The 18518-nt window shown below is 45.9% G+C and overlaps 1 protein-coding gene across 1 annotated transcript in view; it reads right to left on the bottom strand.

Annotated features, from left to right (window-relative positions):
- Positions 1-18518, bottom strand: part of dyrk1b (dual-specificity tyrosine-(Y)-phosphorylation regulated kinase 1B) — a 229835-nt gene that overhangs the window by 154749 nt on the left and 56568 nt on the right. The window lies entirely within an intron of this gene.

Here is an 18518-nt window from a genome sequence, read left to right as displayed (position 1 = left end):
CTCGATCTCCTCCCGGTGATTCCCTGACACCACCAGAGTTACAGGGGGTGTCTTGTGTGTGATTGGGGGAGTAGGGAGCCATCTAGTGCTCGAACCTGCACAGGTGAGGTAAGCGCCACCAGAGGGAGCCCTATCTCCCTGGCCCATCTGCTGTCCAACAGATTCCCCTCAGAGCCCGTGTCCACCAGTGCTGGGGCCTTCAGGGTTGATTCCTCATAAAGGATCGTAACTGGGAGTCGTGTAGCAATGTGGGTGTGTCCCACGTGAATGTCTCGGCCCACCCCTAGCCCAGTCTCTAGGGGCTGGCGTTGGTGTTTAACCGCTCGGGACAGTCTCTCACATGACGCTCTATCGAGCCACAAACAAAACATACTCCGCGGGCCCGCCTCCTCTGTGCATCTGGTGCCCTAAATGTTGCCCTGCTCGTATACATAGCTTCGTCAGCAGGGGAGCTGTAGCCACACGGAGCGCGGGGCCGTGGAGCGTGGGGAAGGCGAGAGCGGTCGGAACCGGAAGGGAGAGGGCGGCGCGGCCGGCCACGCCCTTCGTCTCGTTCCCGACGACGTTCTTCTAACCGGTTGTCTAGCCGTATGACAAGATCGATGAGCCCATCTAAATCCCGCGGTTCGTCCTTAGCCACCAAGTGCTCCTTAAGAACCAAGACAGTCCGTTTACAAAGGCGGTGCGGAGAGCAGTGCTATTCCAGCCGGAACTCGCAGCCGCGATGCGGAAGTCGACTGCATAGGCAGCTGCGCTCCGACGCCCCTGTCTCATTGACAGTAGCACGGCTGAAGCGGTTTCTCCTCTATTAGGGTGATCGAACACGGTTCTGAACTCCCTCACAACCCATCATATGTCAGAAGGAGCCGTGAATTCTGCTCCCAGAGTGCTGTAGCCCAAGCGCGTGCCTCGCCGCGAAGCAGGTTTATTACATAAGCTACTTTGCTAGCATCTGTCGCGTACATGACGGGACGCTGTGCGAAGACGAGCGAACACTGCATAAGAAAATCTGCGCACGTCTCCACACAGCCTCCGTACGGCTCTGGGGGGCTTATGTAAGCTTCAGGGGAAGGTGGAGGGGTCGTTGAACGACCAGTGGAACGTCACTATTACGCACAGGGTCGACGGGAGGGAGAGCCGCAGCGGTGCCCGGAGGGCGCGCTTCCACCTGCGCGGCGAGAGCCTCCACCCTGCGGTTCAGGAGGACGTTCTGCTCGGTCATCAAATCCAACCGAGTCGTGAAAGCGGTGAGGATTCGATGCAACTCACCGATCACCCCTCCTGCAGACGCCTGTGCGCCCTGATCTTCCATTGGCCGTTCAACAGCCGGTTGACGCCCCTCGGGATCCATGACGCTGGCCGAGATATCCTGTTGTGAAAGTGTAGGAACACGGACCCACAACAGGGGGCGCAAATGAACGGACAATGGAGGAGTCAAATAACACTGTTTTTACTGTTGTGAATAGGCACAACAAACACAACCGATTACAATATTGAGATTGAGTCCAATTACAGCGGTGTCGTGTGGCAGGCTCGACGATAGGAGACGTCTGTCCAAGTGGAACCGGAACCAACCCGATTTCCTCTGCCACCGAACCCCGGGAATACTGGAGCCGCCAAGTCCCGAACTCCCAGGTGGCCACTGCCTCCGCTCGTCGGATCCGGTACTGCTGGCGAGGAACAGGAAACAGTCAGGTGTGGGTGCGGCTGCACCCAGCAACACGGAGGGTGGAGACACCACCTCCACCTCTCGTCAAAAAACAATATGGAAATGTAGGAAGGTGAGTACTTATCCAAATATGTCCAGTCCAGTAGTCAGCTGTCCTACAAACAAGCAACAAGTATTACGGCTTCAGTTAATAGCACGTTTGGCTGAGATCGTTACCTCTTTGATAGAGCGGTATCTCAGCAATGAGGTGGAGATGCCGTCCAGCTGATATACCCCTCCGCTGATGGATGTCAGCTGTTTTGGTTAATGGGTGACAGCTGTCACCTTGGCTGCTAGTGTGAGGCGGCAGAGCCCTCTGGTGCCTGGAGCCCGCACTCCAGGCAGGGCGCCCTCTGGTGGTGGTGGGCCAGCAGTACCTCCTCTTCAGCGGCCCACACAACAAAAATGTTTACTTATTCCTCGGCCTCCTTTAGCAGTAATGGTACTTGTAATAAGTGTAGCTTATTCGTAGCTTTGGAGGCCAGGCTGGGCGAATTGGAGACTCGGCTCCGCACCGTGGAAAATTCTACAGCTAGCCAAGCTCCTGTAGTCGGTGCGGACCAAGGTAGCTTAGCCGCCGTTAGTTCCCTTCCAGCAGATCCCGAGCAGCCAGGAAAGCAGGCCGACTGGGTGACTATGAGGAGGAAGCGTAGCCCTAAACAGAAGCCCCGTGTACACCGCCAACCCATTCACATTTCTAACCGTTTTTCCCCACTCGGCGACACACCCGCCGAGGATCAAACTCTGGATATTGGCGACTCTGTTTTGAGAAATGTGAAGTTGGCGACACCAGAAACCATAGTCAAAAGTCTTCCGGGGGCCAGAGCAGGCGACATTGAAGGAAATTTGAAACTGCTGGCTAAGGCTAAGCGTAAATTTGGTAAGATTGTAATTCACGTCGGCAGTAATGACACCCGGTTACGCCAATTGGAGGTCACTAAAATTAACATTGAATCGGTGTGTAACTTTGCAAAAACAATGTCGGACTCTGTAGTTTTCTCTGGGCCCCTCCCCAATCGGACCGGGAGTGACATGTTTAGCCGCATGTTCTCCTTGAATTGCTGGCTGTGTGAGTGGTGTCCAAAAAATGAGGTGGGCTTCATAGATAATTGTCAAAGCTTCTGTGGAAAACCTGGTATGTTAGGAGAGACGGCATCCATCCCACTTTGGATGGAGCAGCTCTCATTTCTAGAAATCTGGCCAATTTTCTTAAATCCTCCAAACTGTGACTATCCAGGGTTGGGACCAGGAAGCAGAGTTGTAGTCTTACACACCTCTCTGCAGCTTCTCACCCGCTGCCATCCCCTCATTACTCCCATCCCCATAGAGACGGTGCCTGCTCCCAGACACAATAACCAGCAAAAATCTATTTAAGCATAAAAATTCAAAAAGAAAAAATAATATAGCACCTTCAACTGCACCACAGACTAAAACAGTTAAATGTGGTCTATTAAACATAGGTCTCTCCCTTCTAAGTCCTTGTTAGTAAATGATATAATAATTGCTCAACATATTGATTTATTCTGCCTTACAGAAACCTGGTTACAGCAGGATGAATATGTTAGTTTAAATGAGTCAACACCCCCGAGTCACACTAACTGCCAGAACGCTCGTAGCACGGGCCGAGGCGGAGGATTAGCAGCAATCTTCCATTCCAGATTATTAATTAATCCAAAACCCAGACAGAGCTTTAATTCATTTGAAAGCTTGACTCTTAGTCTTGTCCATCCAAACTGGAAGTCCCAAAAACCAGTTTTATTTGTTATTATCAATCGTCCACCTGGTCGTTACTGTGAGTTTCTCTGTGAATTTTCAGACCTTTTGTCTGACTTAGTGCTTAGCCTCAGATAAGATAATTATAGTGGGCGATTTTAACATCCACACACATGCTGAGAATGACCGCCTCAACACTGCATTTAATCTATTATTAGACTCTATTGGCTTTGCTCAAAAAGTAAATGAATCCACCCACCACTTAATCATACCTTAGATCTTGTTCTGACTTATGGTATGGAAATTGAAGACTTAACAGTGTTCCCTGAAAACTCCCTTCTGTCTGATCATTCTTAATAACATTTACATTTACTCTGATGGACAACCCAGCAGTGGGGAATAAGTTTCATTACACTAGAAGTCTTTCAGAAAGCGCTGTAACTAGGTTTAAGGATATGATTCCTTCTTTATGTTCTCTAATGCCATATACCAACACAGTGCAGAGTAGCCTACCTAAACTCTGTGAGTGAGATAGAGTTATCTCGTCAGTAGTTTTACATCCTCATTGAAGACAACTTTGGATGCTGTAGCTCCTCTGAAAAAGAGAGCCTTAAAATGTCTATGAGACACCATTCCTACCAGGCTGCTCAAGGAAGCAATACCATTAATTAATGCTTCGATCTTAAATATGATCAATCTATCTTTATTAGTTGGCTATGTACCACAGGCTTTAAGGTGGCAGTAATTAACCATTACTTAAAAAGCCATCACTTGACCCAGCTATCTTAGCTAATTATAGGACAATCTCCAACCTTCCTTTTCTCTCAAAAATTCTTGAAAGGGTAGTGTAAAACAGCTAACTGATCATCTGCAGAGGAATGGTCTATTTGAAGAGTTTCAGTCAGGTTTTAGAATTCATATAGTACGGAAACAGCATTAGTGAAGGTTACAAATGATCTTCTTATGGCCTCAGACAGTGGACTCATCTCTGTGCTTGTTCTGTTAGACCTCAGTGCTGCTTTTGATACTGTTGACCATAAAATTTTATTACAGAGATTAGAGCATGGCCATAGGTATTAAAGGCACTGCGTTGCGGTGGTTTGGTGGTTTGAATCATATTTATCTAATAGATTACAATTTGTTCATATAAATGGGGAATCTTCTTCACAGACTAAGGTTAATTATGGAGTTCCACAAGGTTCTGTGCTAGGACCAATTTTATTCACTTTATACATTTTTCCCTTAGGCAGTATTATTAGACAGCATTGCTTAAATTTTCATTGTTACGCAGATGACACCCAGCTTTATCTATCCATGAAGCCAGAGGACACAGTTAATTCAAAATGCTGCAGCTAGAGTACTGACAGGGACTAGAAGGAGAGAGCATATCTCACCCATATTGGCCTCTCTTCATTGGCTTCCTGTTAATTCTAGAATAGAATTTAAATTCTTCTTCTTACTTATAAGGTTTTGAATAATCAGGTCCCATCTTATCTTAGGGACCTCATAGTACCATATCACCCCAATAGAGCGCTTCGCTCTCAGACTGCAGGCTTACTTGTAGTTCCTAGGGTTTGTAAGAGTAGAATGGGAGGCAGAGCCTTCAGCTTTCAGGCTCCTCTCCTGTGGAACCAGCTACCATTCAGATCAGGAGACAGACACCCTCTCTACTTTTAAGATTAGGCTTAAAACTTTCCTTTTTGCTAAAGCTTATAGTTAGGGCTGGATCAGGTGACCCTGAACCATCCCTTAGTTATGCTGCTATAGACTTAGACTGCTGGGGGGTTCCATGATGCACTGAGTGTTTCTTTCTCTTTTTGCTCTGTATGCACCACTCTGCATTTAATCATTAGTGATTGATCTCTGCTCCCCTCCACAGCATGTCTTTTTCCTGGTTCTCTCCCTCAGCCCCAACCAGTCCCAGCAGAAGACTGCCCCTCCTGAGCCTGGTTCTGCTGGAGGTTTCTTCCTGTTAAAGGGAGTTTTTTCCTTCCCACTGTCGCCACGTGCTTGCTCACAGGGGGTCGTTTTGACCGTTGGGGTTTTTCCGTACTTATTGTATGGCCTTGCCTTACAATATAAAGCACCTTGGGGCAACTGTTTGTTGTGATTTGGCGCTATATAAATAAAATTGATTTGATTTGATTTGATACCAAAGAATCAACAACAAAACTTGGGAAAAGCATTAAAGGATCTCACTTGGGAAAGTGTAACCTCATGTGACAATATTGAAATATGCTCTGATATGTTTCTTAACAAAATTGAAAATGTATGTAGTTCTTTTACAAAAAGTATTCATTTCTGTCCCATGGGTAGATTCAAATTGTATAAATTTAATGAAAAAAAGAGACCACTTATTGAAAAACTCAATAAAATCCAGGTTGACAACAGACAGACAGGAATACACTTCAATGCGAAATAGAGTAATATCAGAAATGCGAAGAGCAAAAGCAAATTTTTATCACAATAATGCAAACGCAAACGGAAATGGAAAACAAATATGGCAGAATATTAACAAACTTTTAGTGAGGCAGAAAAGAAAGATGCAAATGATTTGGAATTGAAAATTAATAACCAGCTTGTGAATGATCCTACGATCTTAGAAAAAGAGCTGAATTTATCATTTCTACGCTCTGTTGAAGAGATGGCAGCAAGTTTCAAATCGCCTGAAATAACCTACAATATTCCAGTACACAGTCAAATGTTTAATACAGAACTAATATCAGAGGTTGAAACCTTAAAGATTATAAATGCCATGAAGGAGTCCAAAGCTAAAGACCATCATGGCTTTGATGATGATTCCTAAAAACACATAAGATGGCTCTAGTACATCCAGTTACGCATTTAATAAATTTGTCAGTTGAGCATTCCATTGTACCACAGATATGGAAGATGGCCACAGTTACCCCAATTTTTAAGGGGGGTGACAAAAATAATATTAATAACTACAGACCAATTAGCATACTGTCAGTCATTTCTAAAGTCCTTGAAAAGTGGGTTGCCAAGCAACTGATTCAACATCTACAAAGTGGCCAAACTACTCTGCATCCCATGCAATTTGGTTTTCGTACCTACCATTCAACTGAGACTGCCATAACAATGTTCATGGAAAAAGTGAAAAGTCTTTTGGATAAAAACAATTGTGTAGGAGCTGTTGTGTGGGCCGCCAGAAGAGGAGGTACTGCTGGCCCACCACCAGAGGGCGCCCTGCCTGAAGTGCGGGCTTCAGGCACGAGAGGGCGCTGCCGCCACGGACACAGCCGGGGGTGACAGCTGTCACTCATTATCTCTTGACAGCTGTCACCCATCTACACTTCATCATCCCACTCCATAAAGACCGGACGTCATCTCCACCTCGTTGCCGAGATATCGTCTACCTTAGGAGGTAACCATCTCAGCCTGCATATCCAGATAAGTGGTTACTAAGACACTGCACGAGTGTGTGTTAGAGGTGGAGGTGGAATTCCCACCGTTGTTGTTACTGGGTGTTCACACACCCACATCTGATTGTCTCTGCTCCTCGCCAGCAGTACCAGATCCGACACACGGAGACAGTGGCCACCTGGGGTGTTCGGGATTTGGCGGCTCCAGTATTCTCCGGGTTCGGCGGTGGAGGAAATCGTGTGGTTCCGGTTCTTCTCAGGACAGACATCCTCTATCCTCAAGCCTGCCCACACGTCACCTTTGCTAATTGACTATTGTACATATTCTGTAATCTGCTGTGTTTGGTTGTGCTTTTCACAACAGTAAAGTGTTCATATTTGACTCTTTCATTGTCCGTTCATTTACGCCCCCTGTTGTGGGTCCGTGTCACTACACTTTCACAACAGGATATCTCGGCCAGCGTCATGGACTCCGAGGGGCGTCACCCAGCCACTGAACGGCCAGTGGGAGAGCAGGGTGCACAGGCGTCTGCAGGAGGCGTGATTGGTGAGCTGCAGCACATCCTCACCGCCTTTACGGCTCGGTTGGATCAGATGACCGAGCAAAACATCCTCCTGAACCGCAGGGTGGAGGCTCTCTCCGCACAGGTGGCAGTGAGTGCTCAGGGCGCTGCTGCAGCTCCTCCTCCTGCCGACCCTGTGCAGGATATAAACGTTCCACTGATCGTTCAACAACCCCTCCCACCATCCCCTGAAGCATACATAAGCCCCCCAGAGCCGTACGGAGGTTGTGTGGAGACGTGCGCGGACTTTCTCATGCAGTGTTCGCTCGTCTTTGCACAACGTCCCGTCATGTACACGTCTGATGCTAGTAAAGTAGCTTATGTAATTAATCTGCTTCGAGGAGAGGCACGCGCTTGGGCTACGGCGCTTTGGGAGCAAAATTCACGGCTCCTTCATACGTACACTGGGTTTGTGAGGGAGTTCAAAACCGTGTTTGACCACCCTAACAGGGGAGAGACCGTTTCAACTGTGCTGCTGTCAATGAGACAGGGACGCCGGCGCGCAGCCGCTTATGCAGTCGACTTCCGCACTGCGGCTGCAAGGTCCGGCTGGAATAACGCTGCGCTCCGCGCCGCCTTCATAAACGGACTGTCGTCGGTCCTGAAGGAGCACCTGGTGGCCAAGGACGAACCGCGGGATTTGGATGGACTTATTGATCTCGTTATACGGTTAGACAATCGGTTAGAGCAGGGGTGGGCAATCATGTGCCATGAAGGGCCGAGACACTGCAGGTTTTCCTTTTAACCAATCACCTCAGCAGGTGATTTCATTCATGATCAGGTGTCTCAGCAGCTGATTTCATTGACGATCAGGTGTTTCTGTTCAAGGGAGAAGCTCATCAGCAACCACCTGCTGAGGTAATTGGTTGCAAGGAAAACCTGCAGTGTCTCGGCCCTCGTTGCCCACCCCTGGGTTAGAGGAACGCTGTCGGGAGCGAGACGAAGGACGTGGCCGGGCACGCGCCTTCCCTCTCCCTTCCGGGTCTGAAAAGGTTCCGCCCTCCCCATGCTCCACAGCCGCAGCACTCCGTGGGGCAACAGCACCCCCTGCTGGTGTTGCTAGGGAAACGCGCAGGGCCAATATAAGATCAAATGACAGAATGAGGAGGCTGGTCCATGAAGAGTGCTTTTTCTGCAGCTCAAAGGAGCATATACAGAGAAACTGCCCCAAACGGCCAAAACGACAACACTCGCCTTTAGAGACTGGGCTAAAGGGGGGTCATAACATGCACGTGGGACACACACGTATTGCCACACGACTCCCAGTTACAATCCTGAGTGGGATTTAACCCTTCAAGCCCCAGCACTGGTGGACACGGGGTCAGAAGGGAATCTGCTGGATAGCAGATGGGCTAGGGAAGCAGGGCTCCCTCTGGTGGCACTTCCTTCACCATTGCAGGTGCGGGCACTAGATGGCACCCTTCTCCCTTTAATCACGCACAAGACACAACCAGTAACTCTGGTGGTGTCTGGGAATGATCGGCAGGAGATCGAGTTTTTTGTGACTCCTTCTACCTCCCGCGTGATTTTGGGCTTCCCTTGGATGTTGAAACACAATCCCCGGATTGATTGGCCATCTGGGGTGGTGGTTCAGTGGAGCGAAACCTGCCATCGGGTGTGTTTAGGATCATCGGTTCCTCCCGGTTTACAGGCTAAGGAGGAGGTCAAAGTCCCTCCCAATCTGACAGCGGTGCCGGTTGAGTACCACGATCTTGCTGACGTCTTCAGCAAGGATCTGGCACTCACCCTTCCTCCGCACCGTCCGTACGATTGTGCCATTGATTTGATACCAGGCGTGGAGTTCCCGTCCAGCAGGCTGTACAACCTCTCACGACCTGAACGCGAATCAATGGAGACCTACATCCGGGACTCATTAGCTGCCGGGTTGATCTGAAATTCCACCTCCCCGATGGGTGCAGGTTTCTTTTTTGTGGGCAAGAAAGATGGCGGACTCCGTCCATGCATCGATTACAGGGGGCTGAATGAGATTACGGTTCGCAATCGATACCCATTGCCCTTGTTGGATTCGGTGTTCACCCCCCTGCATGGAGCCAAAATCTTTACAAAATTGGATCTTCGGAATGCGTATCACCTGGTTCGGGTCCGGAAGGGAGACGAATGGAAGACGGCATTTAACACCCCGTTAGGTCACTTTGAGTACCTGGTCATGCCGTTCGGCCTCACTAACACCCCCGCAACGTTCCAAGCTTTGGTAAACGATGTCTTGCGGGACTTCCTGCACCAATTCGTCTTTGTATATCTGGACGGTATTCTCATCTTTTCCCCGGACCCTGAGACTCATGTCCAGCATGTACGTCAGGTCCTGCAGCGGTTGTTGGAGAACCGGCTGTTTGTGAAGGGCGAGAAGTGTGAGTTTCACCGCGCTTCTTTGTCCTTCCTGGGGTTTATCATCTCCTCTAACTCCGTCGCCCCTGATCCAGCCAAGGTTGCGGCGGTGAGAGATTGGCCCCAACCTACAAGCCGGAGGAAGCTGCAACAGTTCCTCGGCTTTGCAAATTTCTACAGGAGGTTCATAAAGGGCTATAGCCAGGTAGTTAGCCCCCTGACAGCCCTGACCTCTCCTAAAGTCCCCTTCACCTGGTCGGATCGGTGCGAAGCCGCATTCAAGGAGTTGAAACGACGGTTCTCGACTGCACCAGTGCTGGTGCAGCCCGACCTTGGCCGCCAGTTTGTGGTTGAAGTGGACGCCTCTGACTCAGGGGTAGGAGCCGTGCTATCCCAGAGCGGAGAGACCGATAAGGTCCTTCACCCGTGTGCCTATTTTTCCCGCAGGTTGACCCCAGCTAAACGGAACTATGATGTCGGCAATCGAGAACTCCTTGCGGTGAAAGAGGCTCTTGAGGAGTGGAGACACCTGTTGGAGGGAGCGTCTGTGCCGTTCACGGTTTTCACTGACCATCGGAACCTGGAGTATATCAGGACCGCCAGGCGGCTGAACCCCAGGCAAGCCCGCTGGTCACTGTTCTTCGGGCGTTTTGACTTCCGGATCACCTACCGCCCCGGGACCAAGAACCAGAGATCGGATGCCTTGTCCCGGGTGCATGAAGATGAAGTCAAGACTGAGCTGTCGGATCCACCGGAGCCCATCATTCCGGAGTCCACTATCATGGCCACCCTCACCTGGGACGTGGAGAAGACCGTCCGGGAGGCCCTGGCACGGAGCCCGGACCCCGGAACAGGGCCGAAGAACAGACTCTACGTCCCACCAGAGGCAAGAGCTGCTGTCTTGGATTTCTGTCACAGTTCTAAGCTCTCCTGTCATCCGGGGGTGCGAAGGACCGTGGCAGTGGTCCGGCAGCGCTTCTGGTGGGCGTCCCTGGAGGCCGACGTCCGGGAATATATCCAGGCCTGCACCACCTGTGCCAGGGGCAAGGCAGACCACCAGAAGGCACAGGGACTTCTTCAGCCACTTCCTGTGCCTCATCGCCCCTGGTCCCACATTGGCCTGGATTTTGTCACGGGCCTCCCGCCGTCCCAGGACATGACAACCATCTTCACGATAGTGGACCGGTTCTCCATGTCGGCCCACTTCGTGGCCCTCCCGAAACTCCCCACGGCCCAGGAGACTGTAAACCTCCTGGTCCACCACGTCGTCCGTCTGCATGGGATACCTACCGACATCGTCTCTGATCGTGGTCCCCAGTTTTCCTCACACGTCTGGAGGAGCTTCTGCCGGGAACTGGGGGCCACTGTGAGCCTCTCGTCCGGGTATCACCCGCAGTCCTGCCGCAGTGAAGCTCAGACTCCCAGCTTCACTGCGGATCCACCCGGTTTTTCACGTGTCAAAAATCAAACCCCACCGCACCTCACCTCTCTGTGCTCCCGGACCGGCGCCGCCTCCTGCCCGGATCATCGACGGGGAGCCGGCTTGGACAGTGTGCCGGCTCCTGGACGTGCGTCGGATGGGCCAGGGGTTCCAGTATTTGGTGGACTGGGAGGGGTATGGACCCGAAGAACGCTCCTGGGTGAAGAGGAGCTTCATCCTGGACCCGGCCCTCCTGGCCGATTTCTACCGCCGTCACCCGGACAAGCCTGGTCGGGCGCCAGGAGGCGCCCGTTGAGGGGGGGGGTCCTGTTGTGTGGGCCGCCAGAAGAGGAGGTACTGCTGGCCCACCACCAGAGGGCGCCCTGCCTGAAGTGCGGGCTTCAGGCACGAGAGGGCGCTGCCGCCACGGACACAGCCGGGGGTGACAGCTGTCACTCATTATCTCTTGACAGCTGTCACCCATCTACACTTCATCATCCCACTCCATAAAGACCGGACGTCATCTCCACCTCGTTGCCGAGATATCGTCTACCTTAGGAGGTAACCATCTCAGCCTGCATATCCAGATAAGTGGTTACTCAGACACTGCACGAGTGTGTGTTAGAGGTGGAGGTGGAATTCCCACCATTGTTGTTACTGGGTGTTCACACACCCACATCTGATTGTCTCTGCTCCTCGCCAGCAGTACCAGATCCGACACACGGAGACAGTGGCCACCTGGGGTGTTCGGGATTTGGCGGCTCCAGTATTCTCCGGGTTCGGCGGCGGAGGAAATCGTGTGGTTCCAGTTCTTCTCAGGACAGACGTCCTCTATCCTCGAGCCTGCCCACACGTCACCTTTGCTAATTGACTATTGTACATATTCTGTAATCTGCTGTGTTTGGTTGTGCTTTTCACAACAGTAAAGTGTTCATATTTGACTCTTTCATTGTCCGTTCATTTACGCCCCCTGTTGTGGGTCCGTGTCACTACACTTTCACAACAGGAGCAGTTTTCTTAGATTTGCGTAAAGCATTTGATCTAGTGAATCATAATATTTTATTATTAAAGTTGCAATCTTTTAATTTTTCTGAGCATGCCATAAAAAGGATGGCATCTTATTTATCAAATAGAAAACAAGCCACCATGGTAAATGGTATTAAATCCCCCTACTTAGATTGTGCACTAGGAGTCCCCCAAGGATCTATCTTGGGGACCATTTTATTTTCATTATTCATTAATGACCTACCAAGTGTTTGTGAAGATGTGGACATACAACTATATGCTGATGATGCGGTGATCTACACAAGTGCAAGATCACCTGAGGCAGCAGCTCAAACTCTTACATCAGCCCTAAAGTATATTTCAAATTGGCTTAACGGATCATGTCTGAAATTAAACATACAGAAAACTGTATGTATTTTTCAAAAAAGGCTTCCAATATAGAGCGCTCCAATGTGTACATCGGAGATGAACTGCAGTTAGTTAAAGAATTCAAATATTTGGGAGTGTTGCTGGACTTGACACTCTCCTTTAAAAATCATATTAAAATGATAACTAAAATAATCAAATACAATGTGTTTAACTTGAACCAAATAAGGAGGTCAATGACAGATTGACAGATATAAGAGTATAACTTATATAGTATTGAAAATTTTATAAAATTTAAAAATGCTTGTCTAATATATAAAATTTTACATGGGTTGGCTCCTCCACTTCTTACTAACTATATTAAATATAGAACAGTTGGTCCGAGGGTCACCAGGGCTATGAGTAGAGGGGACTGTGAAGTGTCTGTGCGAAAAAACAGCTTTTGCACAAAATGTTCTGTCCTACAAAGGCAGTGCCCAATGGAACGCTTTGCCAACTACAGTGAGAGAGTCTCCAAGCTTTAAAGCCTTCAAAAGTCACTTAAAGGAGTGGCTCAAATCAAATAAAAAATGTGAGCATTATGAACTCAATTGTAGAAACTAAGAAGAACTGTAGGGAATGTGCAATGCACTACAGCACTTTATAGATTATTGTTTTTAAAGTTATGGTTTTAAAATATATAAATGTATGAAATTAGACTTTTAATTAACTTATTCTAATTGAATTGTACATACAGACAACACAACAGTTTACAAATATAGCTAAATCTTCATGAAAACTTCATTTAGTTTGTTTGTGACTAGGCTCAAAGACTAGGCAATTAAAAATCATAACTCTCAACTAAAATGTTATAAATAACTTAACTGCTTTCAGACTAGGTAAAGAGATATCACATCATAATATCATACAATAATACTGAAGCCACTCGATTACTATTATTCATTCAATAATGCACAACAATAAAATGTTAAATTTGTTTAAATTATCCATCTCAGTCTGAGCCCATACACCTCTAAGAATCTGAACCTGAATTTATTTATTTTTTATTTTATACAGAAATTTATTGATTGACATACCTTATATAGTAAAAACGCCACATATTCTTGTGTAAATTCCTGTAAATCCACTCAAAGCCACTGTCTTTTTTTCGTGAAAAATGTCTACATTAATAAAAACTCATTTACATTCTTGTGTAAATTCATGCAACCTAAATCCAATCAAAGCCAGTCTTTTTTCCCAATGAAAGAAAGTCTAGATTAATGAAAAAAGTCACATAATCTTTTCTAAAATCCTGTTTGAACAGCACAATGTTTATTTTCCAGAGAGAGAAAAATTCTTACTGCGTTTCCTGAGGGTACAGTTCACTTTTCCCGTTTCTTTTATCTTTCAGGTGTGTTGATGAAGCCAGCGACAATTCCACGGATTCTTGTCCTTATCAGACTTTTTCAAACAATCTTTCTCGCCATCTTCTCTCTGTCCGACATCGATCCGTGACAGAGACATGCTGCACAAGTCTTCTTTTAAAAACTTTAGCGCTCTAAAGGTTTGCGATGTTCACATGCTACCTTTAGCTAAAACTTCGTGCAGGAGACACACAGCGTCGCCGCAGCAATCAACCAGTCTCACTTAGACAACTGTTGCAACAGCCAGGCTTTTTTTTCTCCGAGGTGTCAGCGGACTGCCGCGGTCTTATAAAACTTGCACGATGTCGTTAAAAAAAAAAAGAACACTTTGCAATAGACATTTTAAAAACTCAGTGACAATCATGATTACAGAGTAAAACACTAACACCTTCCCCAATGATGAAATCCGTGGAATTTCGCTGATCCACGGATTTTTCACAGCCCTGCATTTCCTTTAGATGGCAAGAATTTACAAAAAGACGGAAAACCGTCCAAAGATGGTGAATAAGCATCCGATAAAAGAAAAAAAAAATGCTGGTGTGCCATGGTGACTGCTCGATCACTATATTACATTACTAAGCCATATATATTAATTTATAACAGAAAACTGTCAAACGGGGGAATAAATATAAGTGTAAAGATGATTGAATATATCAGAGCAGTAAATTGATCAGTCCGTGTGAACATGCATTGACTCCCCATGTGCGGCTATTCCATGAGCTGCCACTGATCCACAACGTGAATTCTGCCTTCCAAACGGACATTAAAACTGAGCATGTGCAGTTGCGCTCATATCTTTGTAGTTGATCAGTCTCGTCACTTATCATCAACCCATCATCAGGAGCACACAGCCCGTCGGTATGTAGCAACTTGTAAACTGTGAAATGTGTACTGAAAGCTACCAATTGCTAATGTACCTTGCTTTAGAAGCAGTTTAAAGCACAGTTAGTTTGTAATTATGTACTTTACTGCGCTATGTCCATGTAGTACGAAAGAAAGTTCGTTAAATTGTATCACATGTGGTGCGTGGCATGAGGGGAGCGTGCTCTTGGTTAGCCATATTAGCTGCAGCCAAAACTGTGTGTTTGGTGATTACCAAGCTGAATAATGTAGTGGACGATAGCGTGGTAGGCTTTAAAGGAGTCATGCTAGTCTAAAGGGCTGTCTCTGAGCGTCAAATGGGTTTATGCACTGTGCCAGTCGGAGCATGGGGGAGTTGCGTTCTGCGCAAGCGTGTTCAACGCTATGCTTGATGGGTAGTGTAGTCTGCAGGGCCTACTGCGTTAGTGGGAGATTAGAAAACCAGGGAATATAGACTGGATGGGGTTTATAAGAATAATTATAAGTATACAAGTATGAACAATTACAAATAAAGGTATTATTTGTAGCTAAATAGTAGAATGTATTGTTTAATTGAAATGATGTTGCATTTATATTCAATGAATATAATTGTAAGTTTTGTTCATTTCTTTGTGTTTTCAGGTTTATGACCTGTGGTCTGTTCTGTTTGAAATTACAATAAACTACAAAACTAAAGACAAACACGACTCATACCAGGTGTGCTGCCTGTCACTAACCCATTTGGAGGGTTATAATTAAAAACATCCAAACAATAAGTGCATACAGGAGTTGCTGCTGCCGCTGACACTGTGTTCAAGCATCATCAGAAATTACAGAACTTTTTTTTTGTTGTTTCAAATTCAGCAGTTGCTTGTGGCAATATAATTAACTGTATTCACACAAAAGATTAATTATTCCCTATAAGGTGCCTGAGCCCATTGAAGCTGACCCCAGCCCGATAAAAAAAAAAAATCCAAGCAAACACGCTGAGTTTGCCCTGTAATTTCTGACGGTATCTGAACGCAGTGGCAGCAACAGTGCTCAGAAACGGCTTCTGCACTGTGTGAAAACTTTCAGCTAGTTAAACGAAGTCAAAATAAACGCTAACGTTAAAAAACTAAGCAAACAATAAAAAACCGTCAAGAATGACAGCAAAATGAAATATGGAAAATGAGGTTCTCGGTGGCATTCGTGATGAAGTGCCAGCTGCAGAAATGAAGCTGCACAAAGGTTAAACAATGCCAACGAAAGTCAACAAAAGTCCAGATTTCTTGTTTCGTTTGAGCTTTGTTGCCCTTCATTAAGTGCTGTGTGACTGAGCCATAAGATATAGATAAATAATTCTCATAAGAAAGTCAGAGGCGCTGCCTCCTCAAGATATTGATACATTATTTACATCAGAAAGTTACAATCAGAGGCTCCCCCTCCTTAAAATATAGACAGATTTACATCAGAAAATCACAATGAGATGCTCCTCCTAAAGATATAGATTATTTACATCAGAAAGTCAATATCAGAGTATCCTCCACCTCATGACATCAACAGTTCATTTACATCAGAAAGTCAAAATAAGTCTCCTCCTCCTCCAAATATGAACCATTTATGTTCACCAGAGTTTCAAAATCAGAGGCTCTACCTCAAAAAATACACTTTATTTACACAAAATGTCAGCATCAGAGGCTCCTCCTCCTCAAGACAATAGCTCATTTACATCAGAAAATCAAAATCAGAGGCTCCTCCTTCTCAAGACATCAACAGTTCATTTATATCAGAAAGTCAAAATCAAAGTCTCCTCCTCCTCCAAATATGAACCATTTATTTTCACCAGAGTTTCAAAATCAGAGGCTCCACCTCAAAAAAATACACTTTATTTACATAAAAAAGTCAGCATCAGAGGCTCCTCCTCCTCAAGATATCTATCCGGTTGTTAAGTGTGACATAACGCATCATGTGATTTTCAACTTCTGGCTCCAAACAAAAAAGGCGCGCTGTCATTAACATTGAGAACTGCACTGAGACGCTCTGATCAGGCTGCACTTACACCGTTGCACACGGACAACAGCATTAACATCGCAACATAAAACTCTCCTGGATATATTAACTGGATTTTTAGACGTTGTTACTGCATTTGTTTTATGTAAAAATGTCAGACGCTCAGGATGTTTCTCCATTATTTTCAATGGGAGTTGCTGCGAGCTGCGATCGCTTCCTGTTCATGTTGTTCGGGGAGAAAGTGAAGTTTGCACTTTAACGTCCTGTTTATTTTAATAAATAATTTTTTATTAACAAACACATGTATATTTTACCTGTGCATAATAAAATATGTAAAGTAAAAGAAAAAAGTTTTATTAAGTGTTCTGACCATAGAACCAGACGAATGCGGTTAACGGAGGTGGAGGCAGAGAAGGGAGGGATGGAGGTTTGCGCACAATGTAAACACAAACTAAACTTAAACTGTAGATCCTTAAAAAGATCAAACAGACGTAACTTTAATTGTAAACGTGGAGGTCTTTGGACCTGGAAACAGATTTATCACGTGATGCGTTACGTCAGCGCTTAACAACCGGATAGTTCATTTACATCAGAAAATCAAAATCAGAGGCTCCTCCTCCTGCAAATATGAACCATTTATTTTCACCAGAGTTTCAAAATCAGAGGCTTCACCTCAAAAAATACACTTTATTTACATAAAAAGTCAGCATCAGAGGCTCCTCCTCCTCAAGATATCAACAGTTCATTTACATCAGAAAATCAAAATCACAGGCTCCTCCTCAAGATATACACAGATTATTTACATCAGAAAGTCACAATCAGAGGCTCCTCCTTAAGATATAGATACATAATTTTCATAAGAAAGTCACAGAGGTGCATCCTCCTCAATATATAGATTATTTACATCAGAAGATCAAAATCGGAGGCTCCTCCTCCTTAAGATATACACAGATTATTTACATCAGAAAGTCACAATCAGAGGCTCCTCCTTAAGATATAGATAGATAACTTTGATTAAGAAAGTCACAGAGGTGCCTCCGCCTCAAGATATAGATTATTTACGTCAGAAGATAATTTTTGGGGTGCTGAATCTTAATCTGAGCTCAGATTTTTTTTGCAATCTGCATGTTCCATATTGATGGATTATACAAAAGTTGCTCATTCACTCAGTTTAACACCACTAATCATGCACAAAAGCAGCTTCAATTGCACAGTTTATACCAGGTTCATAAAATATGAACAAAGAGTCATAAAACCAAAAAAGTGTCAAATCACAGCTTTTTGCATTGTCTGATTTAGCAGGTGCACGTCAAGCTGCAGGTCTGAGTCTGAGCACGGTTTGGAAAAAAATAAACAGCCGGTCTTTTAATCACGAAAATTACTCCAGTTCCACTTTACTCAAATCGGCAAGTGTCAGAGCTGAACTTTAATTTTGTACCTCTGTTACTGGGCACGTCCAGACTGCTTGGGGTTTTTAATGGAAATACATTGCAATCAGACAGGACATTTTGTCAGATGTAAGCAAAAAATCCGTTATCTACTGTGTTTATTATATGGAGAACAATACAAAAACATTGAGACTTTTTCTGTCCGGTGACTGCAAATATCCGGTTTATATAATGACAGTTTAGGTGAGTTTTACTGTACATGGGACTTTACAATAAATTGACCTCTCAAAGCTTTGACAATGATGTCGGCTTCCATCCCACATGGCTGACTTTATTTTCCCAAATTTTTCTTCTGTTTCGATATGAAGGGAATCTGTACATCTTGTTGTGC

This window comes from Thalassophryne amazonica, chromosome 7, assembly GCF_902500255.1.
Source record: "Thalassophryne amazonica chromosome 7, fThaAma1.1, whole genome shotgun sequence".
Classification (NCBI taxonomy): Eukaryota; Metazoa; Chordata; class Actinopteri; order Batrachoidiformes; family Batrachoididae; genus Thalassophryne; species Thalassophryne amazonica.
This window is presented reverse-complemented; position numbering and strand designations above follow the sequence as displayed.